We start from the raw sequence: 22,090 nt of genomic DNA, 5'->3' as shown, positions 1-22,090 counted from the left end.
CTAGTCCGGGACTCCCTCAGTAGCCCCTGAACCAGGCTTCAATGACGACGAGTCCGGCGCGCATATTGTCTTCGGCATTGCAAGGCGGGTTCCTCCTCCGAATAATTTATAGAAGATCGTGAACACCAGGATAGTGTCCGGCTCTGCAAAAATAAATTCCACATACCACCATAGAGAGAATAATATTACACAAGATCAATCTGCTGACGTATTCTGTGGCGTGACGTCACACCACTTCCAAGCCTTTACTCGAATTGTTTTTATTGTTCCACCTCAGCGTGTTTAGCGAGGCGATTTCCTTGGCACGTCTTGTCGAAGCAGAGATAGTGTTCCCCTTATTCCGGGATTCCCATTAATACGGACGTGGGTAACCCAACCGCGCTCGTTGCCACGCCCCCTCCATCGAAGGCGGGTTCCAAACGGTCACGGGGACGGCTCTTGGTATTCTTCCTCTTTATAATGAGACCAAGGCCCGTTCTTTTTATTCAATCCTCTATCGAATCCGCCCCTCTCCCTGAGTTCCAACACCCAGGGCTCCGAATTCAGGTACCTTCGATCCTCGACAATGTCCGGTCCTGATCTACGAGGCCGGTGGATGCCCTCCTCCGTCACGGAGGAGGACGTGCTAAAGCTGAGAGATGCCAGGTATCTAACCTACGAGATTTCGCATAGGCTGCCTGCCCGAGGGCAAGTTATCCCAACTCCCGAGCCTGGCGAGATCGTCGTGTTCACGTCTCACTTCCGTCGGGGTTTAGGCTTCCCGACGGATCCCTTCATGAGGGGGCTCATGTTTTACTATGGGCTGGAATTCCACGACCTGGCTCCGGAGTCCATCCTCCATATCTCATCATTCATTGTCGTCTGTGAAGACTTCCTCCGTACTACCCCTCACTTCGGCTTATGGCTCAAAACCTTCAACATGGAGCCGAAGATGATCGAGGGGCGTCAGGCAGAGTGCGGCGGGGCGGTTATAAGCAAGAGGGCCGAAGCTCCATGGCCCAAGGGCTCTTTCCAAGAGGAGCTCGGCTTGTGGCAACAGGAGTGGTCTTATATCACCGCTCCCCGGGGCAGCAGGCAGAAGCCGCCGCCCGTCTTTCGCTCGGGCCCTCCACAGCAGCTGACGTCATGGGTCAACAAGGGGCGTGACTGGGGGCCGCCCAAAGACGTCCCCCTGTTGCAGGACCGGATTCGAGGTCTCCAAGAAAGGGAGATCAATCCGGTCGCAGAGGTGCAGGTCATGTTGATCCGGCGCCTACTTCCCTGCAAACGTCGCCCCCTCCGCCTGTGGGAATTTAATCCGGAGGGGCCGCGAGCTCTTCAACACTTCATGGGTTTGACTCCCATGGAGATGTATAAACTGTTCTTCGGATCGCAAGAGACGCATCCGGAATTGACCGAGGACGCTGGCCTAAGCTGTAATCGCCCGGATACTCAAGTAAGTAGCCCTGTGTCCGGACACACCATCCATTTATTTATCGTGAGCTTGCCTTTTAACCAGCTATCCCTGGACAGGAGTGGATAGCGCAAGCAAAACTGATACGGTGTCCGACCCCCCTCCCTGAGACCACGCAGGATCCCGTGTTAATCAAAATGTTGGAGGTTGCACCTTCGAATGAGGGCGAAGGGGGGCACGGGGAAACTGTCACCTCTGCCAAGGAGGCGTTTAGTAAGGGAGGAATCGAGAGTCCCTCCTTCCAGGGGGAGAAGAGGAACGCTTCCGAAGACCCGGAGGCCAAGGCCTCAAAGCGGGGAAAGAAATCTGTACCGGAAGGTCCTGCGCCAGAAAGCGCCCCGGCTGTACTGTCTCCTCGGAGGAATCAGCCCTCTAACGAGCCGTAAGTGAAAAGGGGGATTTTATAATTATCAGACACCCCTGCTTAATGTCTAAAGGTAATGAAGTTTTTACCTTGTCGTTTGGATCCCAGCCCATCTCAGCACAGCTCATCTTCGGGAGACCTTCGTCCAGAGATGATGGAAAGCGAAACGCCTTCAACTGCCGCCCCATCATGCGGGGCGGACGACCCTGAGGTGTCGTCGCGGAGGGTCTCCCCGAATCCGGCGGGACCGGAGAGTTCGGCGCCCATTGGAGTACGGCCGGTGGAGCTGCATGATTTGCTTAAGAGGGCGTCCATGTCAGAAGATCACCGCACATTAATGGGTGATGTGATTGAGAGGATCTCGTCTGCCGAAACCGGGTTGTATGAGGCCGTCGGAAGTTTACTGACGGGATTTGAGGTACGCAAAAAATGACATACCTGTTGACAGTTTTGCACATGAAGTGCGCCCTGTATAGATAGTAGCCCTCGAGACTTGGTATGCTGTCGAAAACGACAGCGTGCCTAGGATTGTAATCTCGGTTATTAACTGTCGCCTTTCCCATGCAGGTCGCGGAATGTTCGGTGGCCAGCCGGACTGATGGATTTGCCGAGCTGAAGAAGCAACTCGACGCTGCAGATGCGGACATCTCGCTGGTCAATAGACGACTTGATGAGTCACAAGGTACGTGGTTGCCCCGCGGTTGGTTAGTAAGGGAGCTGACGCCCGTTCCTTACAAATTGTATGCTTAGATGCAGATGGTGCTGCTGCTGTGGAGGACCTTCGAGCAGAACTTGCTCGGGCCAAGGAGCAAGCCAGAAAAAGCGAGGCGGCTGCCTTGAAGGCAGCGGAAGGGCTAGAAGCCGAGAAGGCTGCTCACTGCCGAAGCAGGGAGGAGATGGCTGGAATGGCCATGAAATTAAGAGTTGCTACCGACCGCCTGGAAGTTCTTGAAGGAGAACGCCGAGCGGAGCGAGAGGACCTGAAGAAGGCCGATGCCGAGGACAAGGATGCCCGTAGTGCGATGCGGGCTATGAAGGAGGAACTGCGTCAGGTCGGAGACATTGTGGCTGGAAAGCCATTTATGCTGCGTAGGAAGTTCATGGATCCGAAGTATGCTCAGCTGGGCCGATTGTACGGTGCGGAGGATCCTTATCTGGACTTGGCGACGAGTGTGGCTGACGCAATCGTGCACTTTCGAAGCCAGGAGGATCATGAGATGGAAGAGCTTTTCTGGTCTCAATTCCATAGTCCGGAGCGTCCACTTCCGTTGAGTGATCGGCTGGTTGAGTGGGCTGAGCTGAATAGATTGTCCGGACTGACCATGACGGATGTGGTAACTCATCTATGGCCGAAAAGGCCCAAGCCGAAGAGTTATTTTGGCTTGTTGCAGCAATTCCTTGGGGCAGTGCCGCATATTAAGGCGATGAAGCAGTCGGCATGCATAGAAGGTGCGCGGATGGCTCTCGCCCGTGGAAAAACATACTGGGCGGAGATGGATGCCACCGCTGTTGCATCCCGGGGTTCGGACAAAAGCCGATTCCCCACCGAGCATTACTTTGAGGAAGTCCTGCAGGGCGCTCGTATAATAGAGTCGCAGTGCTGAAAAGATGTTATGTTTGAATGACATGTATGATTTGTAAGATCATGTTTATAATGCAATGACTTTTTATACTTGTGTGTTCAAGTATTGAACTATCTCCTGTGCGGCCGTATATGTATGTATAATCTGAAAGATGGCAGTCTTTGGCTTCAGCCCCCACGCACATGGTGCGGGGGTGTTTGCAAAAAGAAAAACGCTTTTTCACACTTAATCCAACGTCTTGGTCCTTTTAAGGAGGTGATAGCATAGCAAACTAGGCAACCGGACTATAATGCTTTATCACTTTCACTTAGCCATAGGAGCTCGAATGTGGGGCTACTATATAGCCCCTGATGGCACCGCGCTTCTCCGAACTTGGGGCGCGTATGTGCCTGACCGGGAAGCGGTCCTTCGTCCAAGCAGAGGAATTCTAAACATTCCAATGGTCGATTGAGTGGTTGACCAGTCTCTCGCTATATCATGACAGTCAGTTTTCGGCTTTCTCTACTGAGGTGCTCTCCCGGCCGAACCGGGGCACAATCGCAGTAGTTCTCCTGGTGCCGCGTTAGTCGATGATACGGAACGTAAGGCAGCAAAACACAGGAGCCGGGCAAACCCAACATTTGACCAAAGACATGATTCGGAGCTGATGCATATAAGGCCTAACTCGAGACACCGAACACTCCCTGAGGTGTTCGGTCTTTATGATATCGGGCAGAATAAACGCCCTAAGCCCCTAGTGTCCAGGTACAGGCGGGAACTTCTGACGCGGCCGATGCCAAAATGCCAGCCTCCTCCTCGGCTCTGGTAAGAAACCGGGGGATGTTTATCAACAAGAGACAGTGAGAAAGGTTTACGCAGGGTCTTAATCTGAAAAGAATCCTTGCAACGGGTCTCTACTGCACGTCTGCGCCTGTATCTCCGTTGTGCTGTATCCTAGACGGGTGTAGCACGTGCTTCATCTATAAAAGAGAAGGACTTAGTTTCTAAGAAATATCGTGCAAAAAGTGTATCAAAATAAAGTATAATTTGGAAGATGAAGAAAGTTGAGCTTTATTAGCTTTCATCATTTATGCGCGCGGCCCCCTAAAAAAAGGGGTATGCGGCTGGGAAGCCCCTTGTTAAGTTACGCCGGACTCGTCTAACCATGTCCGAGGTCTAAATGACCTGTTTTTAGGGGCTTTGACCTGCAAGGTCGGAATAATGTGTGGCTGTCTAGGCAGCCGCACATTCTCCATGGTCGAGAGACACCTGGAGTCTTAAGAATATGCCACGTGGACCGGGCATTTTTAAGCGTAAGAGACGCGTAATGTGGTATTGCATTAAAGCGGGCGAAAGCTGCATGCCCCAGTAGTGCTTAAGGGCTACTGCTAAATGGGGCGATGGAGGGTGAGCTTTTCGCGACGGAGGTTGTCGGATGAACCGAACACGACCCCTAGTGGTACAGAGCCTGTAAAATTGGCTAAAAATGCCTGGCGTCACTCCTTTGAAGGAAGTGCTTGCTATAGCGAATTTTGGTGGGTTCTATCCCCAATCTGCGGACGGTGTCCTGGTATACCAGGGGCCGCGCTGCGTGTTATCACGTGAAGTGAGTTCACTGTTTTGACTTCTAATGGGAAAGTCTTTTGGTTTCCGGAGCGCTGCTTTTGGGTTTCGTCACTTTCACTTGGTGTGTCGAGCCCTTTGTGTTCGGCGTTAAGTCGGCCGGACGGCTTGAAGACCCAACAATCTCTGTGGGTATGGTTTGCAGGCTGCCCGGAGGTACCGTGTATTTGACACAGTCTATCCAGAATCTTGTTGAGGTTGGATAGCTCGTCACTGTTATCCTTTAAGGGTAGTGTTTTGTTGTTCGGCCGAGAGCTTTTGAATCCGGCGTTGACCGCCGTACTATTTGGGCCATTCTCCTTGTTCCGGTGCTGATCTTTTTTGCGTCGTGATTTCCCATTTCCATCCCTGATTTCGGATGTACTCGGGTCACTGGTGCTGCATCTAGCCAACTAGCTGTCTTACCCCGCGCAAAAGCGGGTCATGAGACTTGTTAGTGCACGCTTCCGCTCCCTTTTGGGTGTGTGCGTGGCATATATCATGTTCACCGTCCGCACCTATGGGGGGAAACCCTTCTGTCCTCTATTGTTCGGCGGTCGGATCTCTTCCTCGTCGTCGCTATGTAGCCCCTTGTCGCTGTTTTCGGCAATTAACTTGCCTGCCTGCTTGAACACCCAACAGTCCCTATTGGTGTGGTTAGCTGGGGGTGCCATGTATCTGGCACAAGCGGTCGAGAATTCGGTCCAAATTGGACGAACCCTGAGTTGTTCTTTCGAATGGCTTTTTCCGTTGACCGGGTTTAGAGCCTCTGAATCCGGCATTGACTGCCGTATCCTCACTGTTATCGCCGTTAATGCGGCGTTTGTTTTTGTTGCGACGTGACCTGCCACTACGGTCCTTGATATCCGGACTGCCAGAATTTTTGTTGAGGTTGTTGCTGCGTGCTAGCCAGCTGTTCTCACCCGCACAGAAGCGGGTCATGAGTGATGTAAGGGCTGCCATGGATTTCGGCTTTTCCTGTCCCAGGTGCCGGGCAAGCCACTCGTCGCGGATGTTATGCTTGAAGGCCACGAGGGCCTCGGCATCCGGACAGTCGACGATTTGGTTTTTCTTGGTTAAGAACCGTGTCCAGAATTGTCTGGCCGATTCGTCTGGCTGCTGAATTATGTGGCTTAGGTCATCTGCATCTGGTGGTCGCACGTACGTGCCTTGGAAGTTATCGAGGAATGCGGCTTCCAGGTCCTCCCAACTCCCGATTGACCCTGCTGGCAAGCTATTAAGCCAGTGCCGGGCTGGTCCTTTAAGTTTGAGTGGGAGATATTTGATGGCGTGGAGATCGTCTCCACGGGCCATGTGGATGTGGAGGAGATAGTCCTCGATCCAGACCGCGGGGTCTGTTGTGCCATCATAAGATTCAATATTGACGGGTTTAAACCCTTCTGGGATTTGATGATCCATCACCTCATCTGTGAAGCACAGTGGGTGTGCGGCGCCTCTGTACTGGGCGATATCGCGACGGAGCTCAAAAGAGCTTTGCCTGTTGTGTTCGGCCCGGCCAGACTTACTGTGTCCGGGGTGACGGTGATCGTCACGTATCGTGGGGCGCCCACGTGATCCATAGATCGATCTTGATTGTCTTGCCTTATCCTCCAATATGTCTCGCAGGTCCGGAGTGTTCCCCTGTGGCCTTGTGCTTTTCGAGCGATGCCGGGGTACGGGTCTAGTGAAGGGCCTTGAGGCCTCTCTGTCGCGACCACGGGGTGGTCGATCAGCCGTATTGTCTCCTGGTGAAGCAGGATCATATGCCTCCACCTCTAGTCGGGGGAGCAGCTTACGTTTGGGGTAGCTTTTGGAGGGGCATTCGAGTTCATGCTCTTCGGCCGCGAGGACTTCGGTCCATCTGTCGGCTAGCAGATCTTGATCAGCTCTAAGCTGCTGCTGCTTTTTCTTGAGGCTGTTTGCCGTGGCCATAAGCCTGCATTTGAAACGCTCCTGTTCGACGGGATCCTCAGGCACGACGAATTCGTCGTCGTCGAGGCTTGCCTCGTCTCCGGAGGGAGGCATATTGTCCTCTTCTTCGGCCGCTCTCTCATGAGGGCTGGCGTCCCCCTCCTCCTGTGCTGGATCTTGCTGGAGTGGGTTGTCTTCGGCGCTATCCGGTGTATTATTGTCTCCGGTGCCGGAATCTTCATTCTTGCTATGGCGGGATTTAGAGCGGCGCCGCTGACGCCGGCGCTTGGGCTGTTTCTTGGAGGGCTCATCCTCCGCTATTCCTTCGCCGTTCCCATCCTTTGGGATATCCACCATGTATATGTCATATGAAGAGGTGGCTTTCCAGTGCCCGGTGGGCGCTGGTTCTTGGTCGTCTCCGGCATCGTCGTCCATACCGTCGATGTCCTCAGAGTCGTAATCTAGCATGTCGGTTAGATCGTCGACAATGGCTACCAAGTGGGTGGTGGGTGGGCTCTGAATTTCTTCGTCGTCCGCACCCCAACCGTCCTGAACGCAGTCCGGCCAGGCCTCTCCTGATAATGAGAGGTACTTTAGCGAACTCAAGATGTCGCCAAAAGGTGAGTGTTGAAAGATGTCCGCCGCGGTGAACTCCATGATCGGCGCCCAATCGGATTCGACTAGAGGGGGCGCAGGAGGTCCGGAGTCCGGCAAGGAGTCCGGCACCTCGGAGTCACGAGCTTCATGGGGGACAAGATCGGTGTTCGGCTCTATCGCCGTAGAGGTTGCAGCCCCCGAGGCGGTGTCTAGCCATCCATCCTTGGTCTGCGCAGCCAGCTCTGAGTCGAAGATCGGAGCGGGTTCGAGTGCGGCCTCCAGGGTACTGTCCGGCTGCAGAGCTAAATCATGCCCATCGTGATAGTACGGCACGCTCGGCTGTGGCTCGAATCCGTCGAGGATCAAGTCCCGGCGGATGTTAGTCGTGAAGTTCAAATTTCCAAATCTGACCTGACGGCCAGGGGCATAGCCTTCGATCTGCTCCAGCTGGCCAAGCGAATTGGCCCGCAGTGCGAAGCCGCTGAATACGAAGATCTGTCCGGGGAGGAAGGCCTCACCCTGGACTGCATCGTCGTTGATGATCGAAGAAGCCATCAAGCCTATCGGTGATGACACAGAGGAACTCTCAATGAAAGCACCAATGTCGGTGTCAAAACCGGCGGATCTCGGGTAGGGGGTCCCGAACTGTGCGTCTAGGCGGATGGTAACAGGAGACGAGGGACACTATGTTTTTACCCAGGTTCGGGCCCTCTTGATGGAGGTAAAGCCCTACGTCCTGCTTGATTAATATTGATGATGTGGGTTAGAAGAGTAGATCTACCACGAGATCAAGGAGGCTAAACCCTAGAAGCTAGCCTATGGTATGATTGTTGTTCGTCCTATGGACTAAGGCCATCCGGTTTATATAGACACCGGAGAGGGCTAGGGTTACACAGAGTCGGTTACAAAGGTAGGAGATCTACATATCCGTATCGCCAAGCTTGCCTCCCACGCCAAGGAAAGTCCCATCCGGACACGGGACGAAGTCTTCAATCTTGTATCTTCATAGTCTTGGAGTCCGGCCGATGATGATAGTTCGGCTATCCGGACACCCCCTAGTCCGGGACTCCCTCAGTAGCCCCCGAACCAGGCTTCAATAATGACGAATCTGACGCGTATGTTGTCTTCGGCGTTTGCAAGGCGGGTTCTTCTTCATGCTCCATGTGTTTGCCGGATAGTGTCCGGTTGCTTCATAAATGATGCGCTCCTTGGCTTCCGCGTCCAATAATGGTCTTCTTCCACGCGTCACACGAATGCGAAAAGCTAGGGTATTTTATGTTTTACCCCCTAGCTGCGCAAATAAGCTGCCTATTAGAGAGGCGAGAATCCAGATCCAAATCACATCATCCTCCTTCCGCAAGCACTCATCGAGGCGCATCTGACACCAAACCCATTCCAACATGGACAGTCGACGCGACTCCTCTTCTCGCGCTCCCAGCCCTAAGCCACGAGATTGGAGGAGATGCTCAGTCTCGCACAGCGAGTTAGTGACGCTCCAAGCAGAGGGATATCTTCCCCCGGCCTTCATGGTTCCGGTTCGAGCCGGACTGGCCACCTACAAAGGTGGGAAGCAGGCGGAGAGCGCCCCAATCCCTCCAAAGGAGAGTGGGTGTGCTTCATCTCCTACTTAATAAGTGGACTCGGGTTTCCTATACATCCGTTTCTCCGGGGGCTCCTGGAGTTCTACGGACTCCAGCTTCATCACCTTACACCTGCCTCCATTTTGCACATCGCGGGCTTCGTAGCTCTGTGTGAGCTGTTCTTGGGCATTGAGCCCCATTTTGCGCTGTGGAAGAGGCTGTTTTGCCTCGTACCCCGCTCTCACGAGGGGTCGATATATCAAGTGGGCGGAGCCGAAATATGGCGCATCGCCGGGACCGGATACCTGTCCGCGACCCCGAAGAAGACGTCCGAAGATTGGCCTTCGGAGTGGTTTTATATGGAGGACGCTCCGCTGCCGGATCCAATCCGGATCGGCCTTCCGGAGTTCAGCAACGCTCCCCTGAAGAAATGCCTAAGTTGGCGCCCACGGAGCCCTCGACGAGAAGATGATAGTAGCGTCCATTACTTGATGGGCCGGATACGGCTGCTAGCCCATTCCGGATTAACCATGGTCGGAGTCATGGCCACATGCATTATACGTGGGGTGCAGCCGCTCCAATATAGGGGCCACCCCATGTGGGACTTCAACGGAGACGACGACGCCACCCGTCACGGCCGCAAGGGACCTGGCTCGGCCGACGATCTGGTGAAGATCCTGTCCGGCTTGTACAAGGGGGAGAAGGAGGACTTCCTCCGCACGAATCCTCTGAACGGATTTTCCATGAACAACCCTCGGAGCTGGGTAAGCGGTCGCATGCATATCTGAACCGTGCCTTTAAAGGCAATTGTCTTATTGTATGATTTTGACACAGGAACTGCATCGGGATGTGGAGGGCATAAAAAGCCCAGCCCCACAACCCGAAGACCCAGAAAGGTCCCTTGATCCGGCCTCCGAAGAGGATCCGGACTTAGCAGTGGAACTGATCAACGGGGTGTACCACCAGCTCAGCATAGATAATGCTTTAGTCGCCATTATGGCTGACTAGCCCGGTTTGTGTCCGGCTTCCCCGGTGAGTACGACCGAAGTCCTGGCGCCGTTACTTCTTTAATGCTTAGTTCTGACCACCGTGCACCAATGGTGTTCGACAGGAAGCGCCTTTACGGCAGGAAGTCGAGCCCGCGGCGACCGGCCAACAAGGGTCAGTCCGGCCCAGCAGGCGGAAGAGGAGTGCGATGTGAACTGAAACGTCGCCGCAACGGTATGGAGCACCACTATTTTTTAAGGGAAGGATTCCCAGGAGGTATATTAATGCTCATAACTTTTCCAGAAAGAGTGCTCGCCGGACAGTGTCCGGAGAGGTGGCCAATCAAGCCTCCGCCAGCCATGCTCCAACGCATGGCCCGGAAGGGGAGGCGAATACAAGGCATGAGTCGGACGCTCCTCCGACGGAGGATGCCGACAGGCTGTCCGCCACCCGGTCTGAGGTGGAGAGCGCCATGAATCACAGGCGTCGCCGGACAGTTCCTCGTGACGCGCGTTTCTCCCCGGAGGCGTTAAATGCCTTTGATGCGGGAAACGCGCACCTCCGTGCCGCTCAAGATGGGTTAACCAGAGCCACGGAGCAGTATGTGAAAGACATACGTGTAAGTAATTTTAATAGTTATATATGCCAGTAGCCCCCGAGACTTAAAATGGTTAAAATAACTGATTTAAGGATCAATTTTTATGCAGGATCTTACGGAGAAGAATACCCATCTGTCCCAGGAGCTCCAAGAGTGCAAGGCCCAACTTGAGGCCACACTGGCCACCACAGGGGGAGCCACAGAGACCCCCGCTGGTAAGACGTACTTTGAAAAGATAATTAATTAACAAAGTGCGGCATGAATCTAATAATAATATTGCAGAGGGCGCCAGACTAGATCCGGACAAGCAACAGCTACTGCGTCAGCTAAAGGCTGGCGAGAGGGTGCTTATGAAGGTGCAGCAGGAGAGAAACAAGCTCCAAGATGCCCACACCCAGCTAGGAGAAGAGCTGAAAGGTGTTCGGGCCCAACTGTCTGGCTCCTTGAAGGAGAATCAGCGACTTCGTCGCGGCATTTATAGTAAGTGCTTGAGCAAATTCCTTTGAAAAGAAGAATTCGGCGAGGAAGTCGTTTGACAGAAATATGTCTTTAGGTGTGCTCATAGGTTGCCCTGCAGAGGAAATGCCTGGGTTAATAGGTGACCAACTTCCCGAGCTGGTGCAATTGTTCGGACGTGTTCGGCAGGCGATGAGTGGCGTCGTTCAGGCTTTATGGCCATCCGTCTCCCTACCCGAGGGCCTTGGTGAGCTTGCTGAGAAGCTCCAGGGAGCACGGCGACGCCTTCGTTTGTGGAAGATATCGGCCTGCCATCAGGGCGCCAGGGAGGCCTGGGCCATGGTGAAGACGCGCTACCCGAAGGCTGACCCAAACCACATGGCCGAGGTCGGACCTGCGGGGCCTGACGGGAAGGAGATCCCTGTGAGCTTGATGTATGGCCAAGTAGAACTGGCCGCGAAATATTCCCAACAGGACTGTAAATTAGACAGCCTATTATATAGGATTGAGGAGGAGTACAATCAGTCGGTTTGACGATGTAATTTGAAATGACATGTAAGATGCCTTCTAGCCGGATTGTAGATCGTTTGTCTTTGCAGACCGTTTCGCTTCAATCTCGGGACCCAACAGTCCGGAGTGTGTCCGAATACCCCTACGGTTATAAAAGAACCGGGGCATGCATGGAGACAAGGCGTCGGGGTCATAATTGCTTTATCATACAAGTGCCCAACTAGTTATGTTATATTACATGGTTAGTAAGAAACATCTTCCAGGGAGAATAGTTCCGTTAAGGGTTCCTTTCCCTGGGAGGCATGCCCTAAGGTGTAATGCCGGACTGCGAAAATAGCAGAAAAAGCATCTGGGGGCTTATAAATAAGTAAGTAATAAATCATCTTTCAAGTCACCGACCGAATATTCTCTTAAGAACGCTAGCTTTCGGCTTCACCCAGTCTGAGGTACACATCCGGCTGACCCGGCAATAACAATCGCAGAGGTGCTCCCTTTACCTCCTAGCCGAACAATCGGGAACGTAGGGGTAAGCACAGGAGCCAGGCAACCCAGCTTGGCCAAAACTTAAGTCATATCGATGCATATAATGGTGAATAAAAGGTACATGCGGAAGTATGACACATGTATTGGGCGTGAAGCCCATATTAATAAGCTTCTGGTAAAGAAGCCCCCAGGTATAATGAGTGCTAGGAGCACATCAAGTGTGTGCGAACAAAGCGCAAATCAGCCTATAAAAGGTATTGAAAGAAAAAAAAGTGGGAAGAAGGAGGGGGACAAGAGACAGTAAAAAATATAAAAAGGTGGACGGGGGAGTGAGATGAACTCTGAGTCCGGTGTTTAGGCGTAGAATCTTCGGAGACGGGCTGCGTTCCATGGGTTTGGCTTGACTCGGTTGTCAGATGCTTTACGTAGACGGTATGCTCCGCCGGTCAGGACTTGGTCGATGATGAAGGGACCTTTCCCACTTGGGCTTAAGTTTGTCCTTTTTCTTGTCCGGCAGGCGTAGAACGAGTTCACCGACATTGTAAGTTTTGGCCCGTACTTCTCTGCTTTGATATCTTCGAGCCTGCTGCTGATAGAATGCGGAACGAGCCTTTGCCACGTCCCGCTCCTCCTCTAAGGCGTCCAAACTGTCCTACCGATCCAACTCGGCTTCTCTTTCTTCGTACATGCGCACACGAGGTGAGTCATCAATTATATCGCAAGGCAGAACTGCCTCTGCGCCATACACCATGAAAAATGGTGTGAATCCAGTAGTTCGGTTTGGCGTGGTCCGCAGCCCCCAGAATACGGAGTCGAGCTCTTCTACCCAGTGCGTGTTAGATTCCTTGAGGGACCGCACTAGTCTGGGTTTGATGCCGGTCATGATTAGACCATTTGCTCGCTCGACTTGACCGTTAGTTTGGGGGTGATAGACTGAAGCGTAATCGAGCTTGATGCCCATGTTTTTGCACCAGAGTTTAACCTCGTCGGCAGTGAAGTTCGTGCTGTTATCAGTGATGATGCTGTGGGGGACGCCAAAACGGTGTACTACCCCGGATAGGAAGTCTATCACCGGTCCGGATTCTGCCGTTTTAACCGGCTTGGCCTCAATCCATTTGGTGAATTTGTCCACCATGACCAATAAGTATTTGTGCTTGTGGGTTCCCCCTTTAAGGGGTCCAACCATGTCAAGCCCCCAGACCGCGAACGGCCAGGTAATGGGTATAGTTTTGAGGGCGGTGGGTGGCATGTGGCTCTGATTAGCAAAGAGCTGGCAACCGACGCATCGTTGGACTAAGTCCTGAGCATCTGCCCAGGCTGTCGGCCAATAAAATCCTGTACGGAAGGCCTTGCCTACGAGTGCCCGGGCTGCAGCGTGGTGCCCGCCGAGTCCGGCATGAATTTCAGCCAGGAGATTCCGCCCCTCCTCTTCGGAGATACACCTTTGAAGGACTCCGGTTGTGCTTTTCTTATAAAGTTCTCCCTCATGGACCTTGTAGGCTTTAGATCGCCGAACTATGCAGCGGGCCTCATTTTGGTCTTCGGGAAGTTCCTGCCGAATTAAGTAGGCTAGGAATGGTTCTGTCCACGGGGCAATTACTGCCATTAATTTCGTGAGCTGAAGGTGTTATTTCGTTGGCTGAGCCGCCGATTGTGTCAGAATGGTCTGAGTTCGGTGATGCAGCTGGCTCCGGATTGTTATTTCCGGACTCCTCTTCCCATAACACGGATGGCTTGAAGAGCCGTTCCAGGAAGATGTTTGGAGGGACGGCGTCTCGTTTTGCGCCGATGCATGCTAACACGTCTGCTGCCTGGTTATTATCCCGGGCTACATGGTGCAATTCGAGTCCTTCGAACCAAGCTGACATTTTTAGGACGGCGTTGCGGTAAGCTGCCATTTTTGGATCTTTGGCATCAAAGTCTCCATTTACTTGGGATATTGCGAGGTTTGAATCCCCGCGCACCTCTAGGCGTTGAATGCCCATGGAGATTGCCATCCGGAGGCCATGTAGAAGGGCCTCGTATTCGGCTGCATTATTGGAGTCTATGTACATTATTTGAAGTACGTATTGGATTGTGTCTCCAGTTGGGGACGTCAGGTCGACGCCAGCCCCCAAGCCAGCCAACATTTTGGATCCGTCGAAATGCATGATCCAATTGGAGTATGCGCCGTACTCTTTAGGGAGTTCGGCTTCGGTCCATTCGGCGACGAAGTCGGCCAGAACCTGCGACTTTATAGCTCACCGTGGTTTGTAGGTTATGTCAAATGGTAAGAGCTCGATAGCCCATTTTGCAATCCTGCCCGTTGCGTCGCGATTGTTTATAATATCGTTGAGAGGTACTTCGGAGGCCACCGTTATGGAACACTCTTGAAAGTAGTGTCGCAGCTTCCGGGATGCCATGAACACCACATATGCTATCTTTTGATAATGTGGGTACCGGGACTTGCATGGAGTTAGAACAGTGGATACATAGTACACTGGTTTTTGAAGAGGGAATCTGTGCCCTTCTGTCTCTCGCTCGACGACGAGTACCGCGCTGACAACTTGATGTGTTGCTGCGATATATAATAACATAGGTTCGCCCAGGTTGGGCGCGACCAGGACCGGATTTGTTGCCAGTATGGCCTTTATTTCTTCGAGTCCGGCTGTGGCAGCATCCGTCCATTCGAAATGTTCGGTGCACCGGAGGAGGCGGTAGAGGGGCAGAGCCTTTTCTCCCAAATGGGAGATGAAGCGACTTAAGGCCGCTACGCATCCGGTTAGTTTTTGTATTTGCTTGAGGTCTTTTGGAATATCCAATTGTGACAGAGCTCGGATTTTGGCCGGGTTTGCTTCAATCCCTCTACCGGATACGATGAAGCCCAAGAGCTTTCCGGCTGGTACGCCGAAGACGCATTTTTCCGGATTGAGCTTAATGTCATATGCTCGGAGGTTGTCGAATGTCACCCTCAAGTCTTCTACTAGAGTTTCGACGTGTTTGGTCTTGACGACCACATCATCTACGTATGCCTCTACTGTTTTGCCTATCTAGGTAGCCAGACATGTTTGAATCATGCGCTGATATGTTGCGTCGGCGTTTTTGAGTCCGAAGGGCATTGTGTTGAAGCAGAATGGCCCATTGGAGTAATGAATGCCGCTGCGGCCTGGTCTTTCTCCGCCATCTTGATTTGATGGTATCCAGAGTATGCGTCGAGGAAGCACAATGAATCGTGCCCTGCGGTAGCATCGATGATTTGGTCGATGCGAGGGAGGGGGAAAGGGTCCTTTGGACATGACTTGTTAAGGTCTTTAAAATCGACGCAAAGGCGTCAGGATTTGTCCTTTTTTGGTACCATTACTAGATTGGCTAGCCAGTCCGGATGTTTTATATCTCTGATGAATCCGGCTTCTAAGAGTTTGGCTAGCTCTTCTCCCATTGCCTGTCTTTTGGGTTCAGAAAATCGCCGGAGAGCTTGTTTGACCGGCTTGAATCCTTTTAGGATGTTTAGGCTGTGATCTGCCAGCCTGCGTGGGATTCCTGGCATGTCTGAAGGGTGCCAGGCAAAAATGTCCCAATTTTCCCGAAGGAATTCTCGTAGTGCGGCTTCGACATCAGGACTTAATTGTGCCCCAATGGAGGCCGTCTTTGTGGGGTCCGTTGGATGGACCTGAAATTTGACTATTTCGTCTGCTGGTTTAAAAGAGGTGGACTTGGACCTCTTATCGAGTATCACATCGTCCCTATCCACCGTGGAGCGCAGCGTAATTTGTTCCTCTGCCGCTAGGGCTTCGGACAATGCCTCTAGGGCCAGTGCGGCTGTCTTATTTTCAGCGCGGAGTGATGTATCTGGATCCCTGGCAAGAGTGATTATCCCATTGGGTCCGGGCATTTTGAGCTTCATGTACCCGTAGTGGTGTATAGCTTGGAAGATTGTGAATGCCTCTCGCCCTAACAAAGCGTGATATCCGCTGCCGAATGGGGCCACTTGGAACGTGACCTCCTCGGACCTGTAATTGTCCGGTGAGCCGAACACTACGTCTAGTGTGATTTTTCCTGTGCAGCGAACTTCTCGACTAGGGATTATCCCTCTGAAGGTTGTGCTACTTCGCTCGATGTGGCTCTAGTCAATATCCATTTTTTGAAGGGTTTCCTCGTAGATGAGGTTTAATCCGCTGCCGCCATCCATGAGTACCTTGGTAAGGCGGAAGCCGTCCACTATCGGACTGAGGGCCAATACGGCTGGTGCTCTAGCTGTTCGGAATTTAGGTTCGTCGCTGGCGTTGAAGGTGATAGCCGTGTCACTCCATGGATTTGCTGTTGCTACTTGGTAGACTTCGGCGAGGCCGCGGATTGTTCGTTTTCGCATGTTATTTGATGCGAAAGTCTCGAAGACTGTTAATACCGTACCGGTACTGCTGGGCTGTTTGCCCGGGGCTAAAAAGCCTTCGCCACTTTTGGCCACCTGCCGTAGTATCCAACATGCTCGAAGGCTGTGTGTTGGAGTGGCGCCCTCCGTACTGTGGATTTTGCAGGGTCCGTTGAGCCAGCCCTCCAGTACGGTTCCATGCCCTTTAGGGGGTCTTTGCTTTTTGGTTTTTAACCCAGGTGCTTGAGTATGGCGCACCCTTTTACTTCGGACCAGGGTTGTGGTCAAGGCCGGACTGTCCCAAAACCTAGTTTCGGAGTTCCTGGCACTCTCTACCGCACAGTATTTTTGTACGATAGTCGCTAGGTCGATGAAGCGTGTAACTTCGCGACGACTTATGGCGTTCATGATTCCCTTGTTCGTGCAATTGTTGCAGAAAATTGAAATCGCGCTTTCTTCGCAGCAATCCTTTATCATGTTCATAACCAGGAGGAATCTGGCCCAGTAATGATGTACTGTTTCATCGGGCTCTTGCCGTATTCGAGATAGATCGCTTGTGTTTGGGTGGGCGGGTGGAATCAAGTTCGGAACCCCGCCCGATCTGAGGCTCAAAGGCCAAGAAGTTTCCGGATTTGGAAGCTTGACTTGCTGGATGCTTTCCAACGAATCTAGTCCGATGCCTGACTCTAAGTTCAGTATTTGATTAGCGTCCGTCCCTTCGCGGGAATCCGGCTTGGAGGGATCGGGAATCTGGACATAGTTGGTTTTGAACGTAGAAGAAGGGTTGCCGCATTGTTCCTCTACCACGACAACGTGGTGGGTGGCCTGAGGAGAGTTAATCTCTCTTAGATCGGGTTTAAGCCCAATCTGATCGTAGTCTGTAGCGACTCCCAGGGCGGCGATGCGATCCAAGAGCTCGTTTACAGAGGAGAGCTCAATCGGATCTAATTGCTCGGCGAATTTCGGGCTGACGTGAAGATCGCTTTTGATGACCTGAGAGGTCATCGTCGGAGCGGTGGCCGAACATGCGGTCATAGGAAAACCACCTAGCCGGACAGTTTGGCCGGCAGCCAAAGCTCTCTTGACGACGGTGCCGTCTTTAAAGACGGGAGAAGGCATCCTTCCTGATCGCGACGGCACAGAGGGGCTCTCAATGAAAGCACCAATGTCGGTGTCAAAACCGGCGGATCTCGGGTAGGGGGTCCCGAACTGTGCGTCTAGGCGGATGGTAACAGGAGACGAGGGACACGATGTTTTTACCCAGGTTCTGGCCCTCTTGATGGAGGTAAAACCCTACGTCCTGCTTGATTAATATTGATGATGTGGGTTACAAGAGTAGATCTACCACGAGATCAAGGAGGCTAAACCCTAGAAGCTAGCCTATGGTATGATTGTTGTTCGTCCTATGGACTAAAGCCATCCGGTTTATATAGACACCGGAGAGGGCTAGGGTTACACAGAGTCGGTTACAATGGTAGGAGATCTACATATCCGTATCGCCAAGCTTGCCTTCCACGCCAAGGAAAGTCCCATACGGACACGGGACGAAGTCTTCAATCTTGTATCTTCATAGTCTTGGAGTCCGGCCGATGATGGTAGTTCGGCTATCCGGACACCCCCTAGTCCGGGACTCCCTCAATCATGTAAGAAATAACTACTCCCTCCGTCTTATAATGTAAGACGTTTTCTGACACTACACTAGTGTAAAAAAATGTCTTACGATATGAGACGGGGCAATACATTCTTGAAGACTCGTGTTTTTGTTCATTCTCGATTTGGGGAAATAAGAGCGCAGTCAAAGAGGAAGGCACTTTTATATAGATATTTTTTGTTTCTGCCACTCTAGATGTTGCCCATTTTTCTTATGTCAGAGCATCTACAGCCGAGCGTCTCAAACTGCTTCATACGTCTGCACGGGTCGCCCGGTCACTGTTTCGGTCATGACTTTTTGACCCAGACGGGTTCCCTCAAACGGTCCTCAAACGCCCGGGCTGACCAGCACCCTTCATATCCAACCCAAATATGGGGCGGATATGGGGGTGCCCGGACACGCCCGCCACGTCGGACCCGACAGCTCGACCCACTCCAAATTGCACCAAGTCCACCTTCAAGAGCTGCCAAATCCATTTGCTCTCTCCTCTCTTCTTCCTCCTCCGTGTCGTTCGGTTCGCTGCTCGGCCGCCGAGCGTGCTCCGCAGCCGTTCCTAGCCTTTGCACCGGCAGCTTCGGCAGAGTAGTCCTCTCTCCCGTCCTCGCCGCAGGGGACGTTGTCTCCGGTCCACACGCCACCGCGGTACGTCCTGCATTTCTCTGGCTTCGCCATGCACTTTATGTGTTCGACACATTGTCTGACCGGAGTAATTTTGTTAGGGAAAACGATGGATTCCGATGCTTCGTCGGACGGGGAGTATGGACCGACAGAGCTTGACCAAATGATTGAAGATGAGTTCTTCGATTCCTCGGATTCAGATGAAGAAGTGGACATGATTATACTCAGGAGCATGCAAGAGGAAATGGACCGCCAAGTGGAGCATATTCTTAACTTCAAGGACTCAATCAAAGGAATAAGAGTGATCAACCGAGATAGGGTGTCCGGAGCAAAGCTATTGTACAGGGACTACTTTGTTCCCAAGCCTGCTTTCCCGGATGATCCATGGTTTTGTCGCTGTTTTCGCATGCAGAAACCATTGTTTTGGCGCATTATGGAGGGAATGGAGGCACACGACAACTACTTCAAGCTCGAAGGGATTGGTGCGGACAATTATTTTTCTCTCCCAACCAGAAGTGCACGGCTTCTCTGGGGATGCTTGCACTTGGTACTGCTGCAGACGTCGTTGGTGAGATGGTCGGGATGGGGGAGAGCACGTGCTTGAAGACTACTATCAAGTTTGCCCACGCCATGGTGGAGGTGTTTGGACTTGAGTATCTTAGAGATTCAAATGTGAAGGACACGGAGAAGTTGTTGGCTATTGGAGAGGCAAGGGGATTTCCAGGAATGCTCTGATCAATTGATTGTATGCATTGGCAATGGAAGAACAGCCCCAAAGGTTTGCGGGCAATGTATCAAGGTCACACCAGAGAGGCCACCATCATACTAGAAGCGGTGGCATCACATGACTTATGGATTTGGCATGCTTTCTTTGGAATGCCGGGATCTCACAACGACATCAACGTGCTTCAATGATCTCCGGTGTTCAGGAGGCTTTGCAATGAGGAATCACCACCGTGCAACTACACCGTCATCGACTGAGAGTACAACATGGGATACTATCTTACCGATGGTATCTATCCTCAGTGGGCGGCATTTGTGAAGACCATATCCGAGCTACGTGGCAATAAACAGAGCCACTTTGCAACAATGCAGGAAGCGGTTAGGAAGGATGTGGAGAGGGCATTTGGTGTGCTTCAAGCTTGTTGGGGAATTTTATGGAGCGCTACAATGATGTGGGAATCAGAAACTTTGTGGCAGCTGATGACATGTTGTGCTATTCTGCACAATATGATTGTCGAGGATGAGGGTGATGGTGTAGCCCAAACCCATGATTTCGAAGCACCTAGAGAACAAGTTGAAATCCCCGAAGATCAAGATGTAGCTCAACTGATGAACTTTCTGCAAATGCATCAGAATCTTCAAGATCAGCAAGTGCATATGCAACTACTCAATGATCTTGCAGAGCACATGTGGACCCACGATGGCAACCAAGGAGACAATGTTTGAGTTTGGCACTTCAAATAAATTTTATATAAACGCTATCTATGCTTCCTACCAATATTTTCTATTTACGTGCGACATTGTCTTGTATGATTGACGTGCATGTATTTGCATGGATTTGAGAGTCCGTATTTGAGATATGTGGATGCGAGGACGGAAATATGAGGGCCCGTCCGGATGCACCCGCGGGCGTGCCTGGTCGCGTTCGCGAGCGTTTGAGGGGCCGTATTTGCCAAGTCCGACCGTAGATGCTCTCACTCTAGCTCTTGCAATTTCACTTTTGCCACTCTAAGCTTTTGACAATACGTCACAATTGTCATTCTATGACAAAACCAAAAAAATGGAGTGGCAATTGTGATACATTGTCAAAAGCTAAGAGTGACAAAGTGAAATGATTTTGTTGGCTTTTGCCACGGAATGGCAATTGTGACACATTGGCAAAAGCTAAGAGTGGAAAAAATGTAATGTCAAATTTTAGAGTGGCATAAAGAGAATGGAAAAAAACTAGAGTGGCAAAAACAAAACAAAAAATCATTCATATGCTCGAATTGTTCATTGGTTTTAGCAATCCACCTATCCTTGACTGAGGCGAAAAATACAGAGTGCTTCTTTTTTGAGAGAAAAGACGAGCTGCTCTAGGAGTGGGAGTGCAAATCATGAAGACGAAGCCACATCTTCACTGCATTCCAAACTCTGAGGTTGTATCTGCACTCAAAACAGAGATGAAGTCATGCGTCATAAATTTTCCAAAGTTTCGCCATCATCAGAGCGTGAGACGGTCCACTATCAAAATTCGACTATGAATAACCACCCAAGAGAAGACTTTGCATTTTTAGTGGCGCCCATACTTTCGAAGCCATGGGATTGATCATGGTAGACGCCATGCCGACAATTTGAGCCTTGGAGGTTAATTTCATAGAGTAGGTACCATTAGCTGTGAATTTTGTGGCACCCCGGCTCAGAGCAACCGATTTACCTTGCATTGTCAGCCCAGAGACCATGTCTTCTGGCAACACACAACATCTTGGTACAGAAAACAACCGCTTTATTGATGCTAGCAGATCAGAGTTTATATTACAACAGATAGCGAGGCCAAGCGGCACACACGGTGCGGCTGAACAATATGTACATTATTTAGTGAACATAAAGGGGCCTCGATCATCACAACTACACGGCAGCGGAACTCCATAGCACAGGGACACCGATGTGGACACAATCTAGACTCGGACAACAACGAGATTTTCCTGAAATCTGGCATGACACGCCAGGTCAGTACATTGAATGTACTTGCAAGCTCACAACAAGCATAAACATAATGACAAACAATATCATGATAATTAACCATTTCATATTAATGCAACAATATATCCCACATGCTGTGATCATGCTCTTATGATAAAAGTCCCTCGGACTAGTTTACCAACCGTGATCGCTCTTGGATCACAAACATACCAACCTCAAGGTATTATCCAGAGACATTTCATGATTATTCCGGCGATCACAACCATGACCAATATTTGGTCTAAAACAGTGATCTTTCCGGCGATTACAACCACGACCAACACTTGGTCTAAAACAACAAGATGACCTTCCCGTCATCATCAATAGTGCAAAGCTCATAACTCAGTGTGCATAATTTATTTAAATGTTGACCCATGGTGTGACCTACTTTTGAGCGTGTCCGTAACCGTGGACTCGGCTATCGATAGATTAATACACTCTGCAGAGGTAGCGCACTGTACCCACACCACGGAACCCATGGCCTCGCACTCCCATCCGGGTGGACCAAAGGCATTCTGACGAAACCCCTCCATTGCCATGACACTCTCCCGGCCACTCCGACTCACTCCTGATACGTCTCCAACGTATCTACTTTTCCAAACACTTTTGCCCTTGTTTTGCACTCTAATTTGCATGATTTGAATGA

The sequence above is a fragment of the Triticum dicoccoides genome, chromosome 3B, assembly GCF_002162155.2.
Source record: "Triticum dicoccoides isolate Atlit2015 ecotype Zavitan chromosome 3B, WEW_v2.0, whole genome shotgun sequence".
NCBI lineage: Eukaryota > Viridiplantae > Streptophyta > Magnoliopsida > Poales > Poaceae > Triticum > Triticum dicoccoides.
This window is presented reverse-complemented; position numbering follows the sequence as displayed.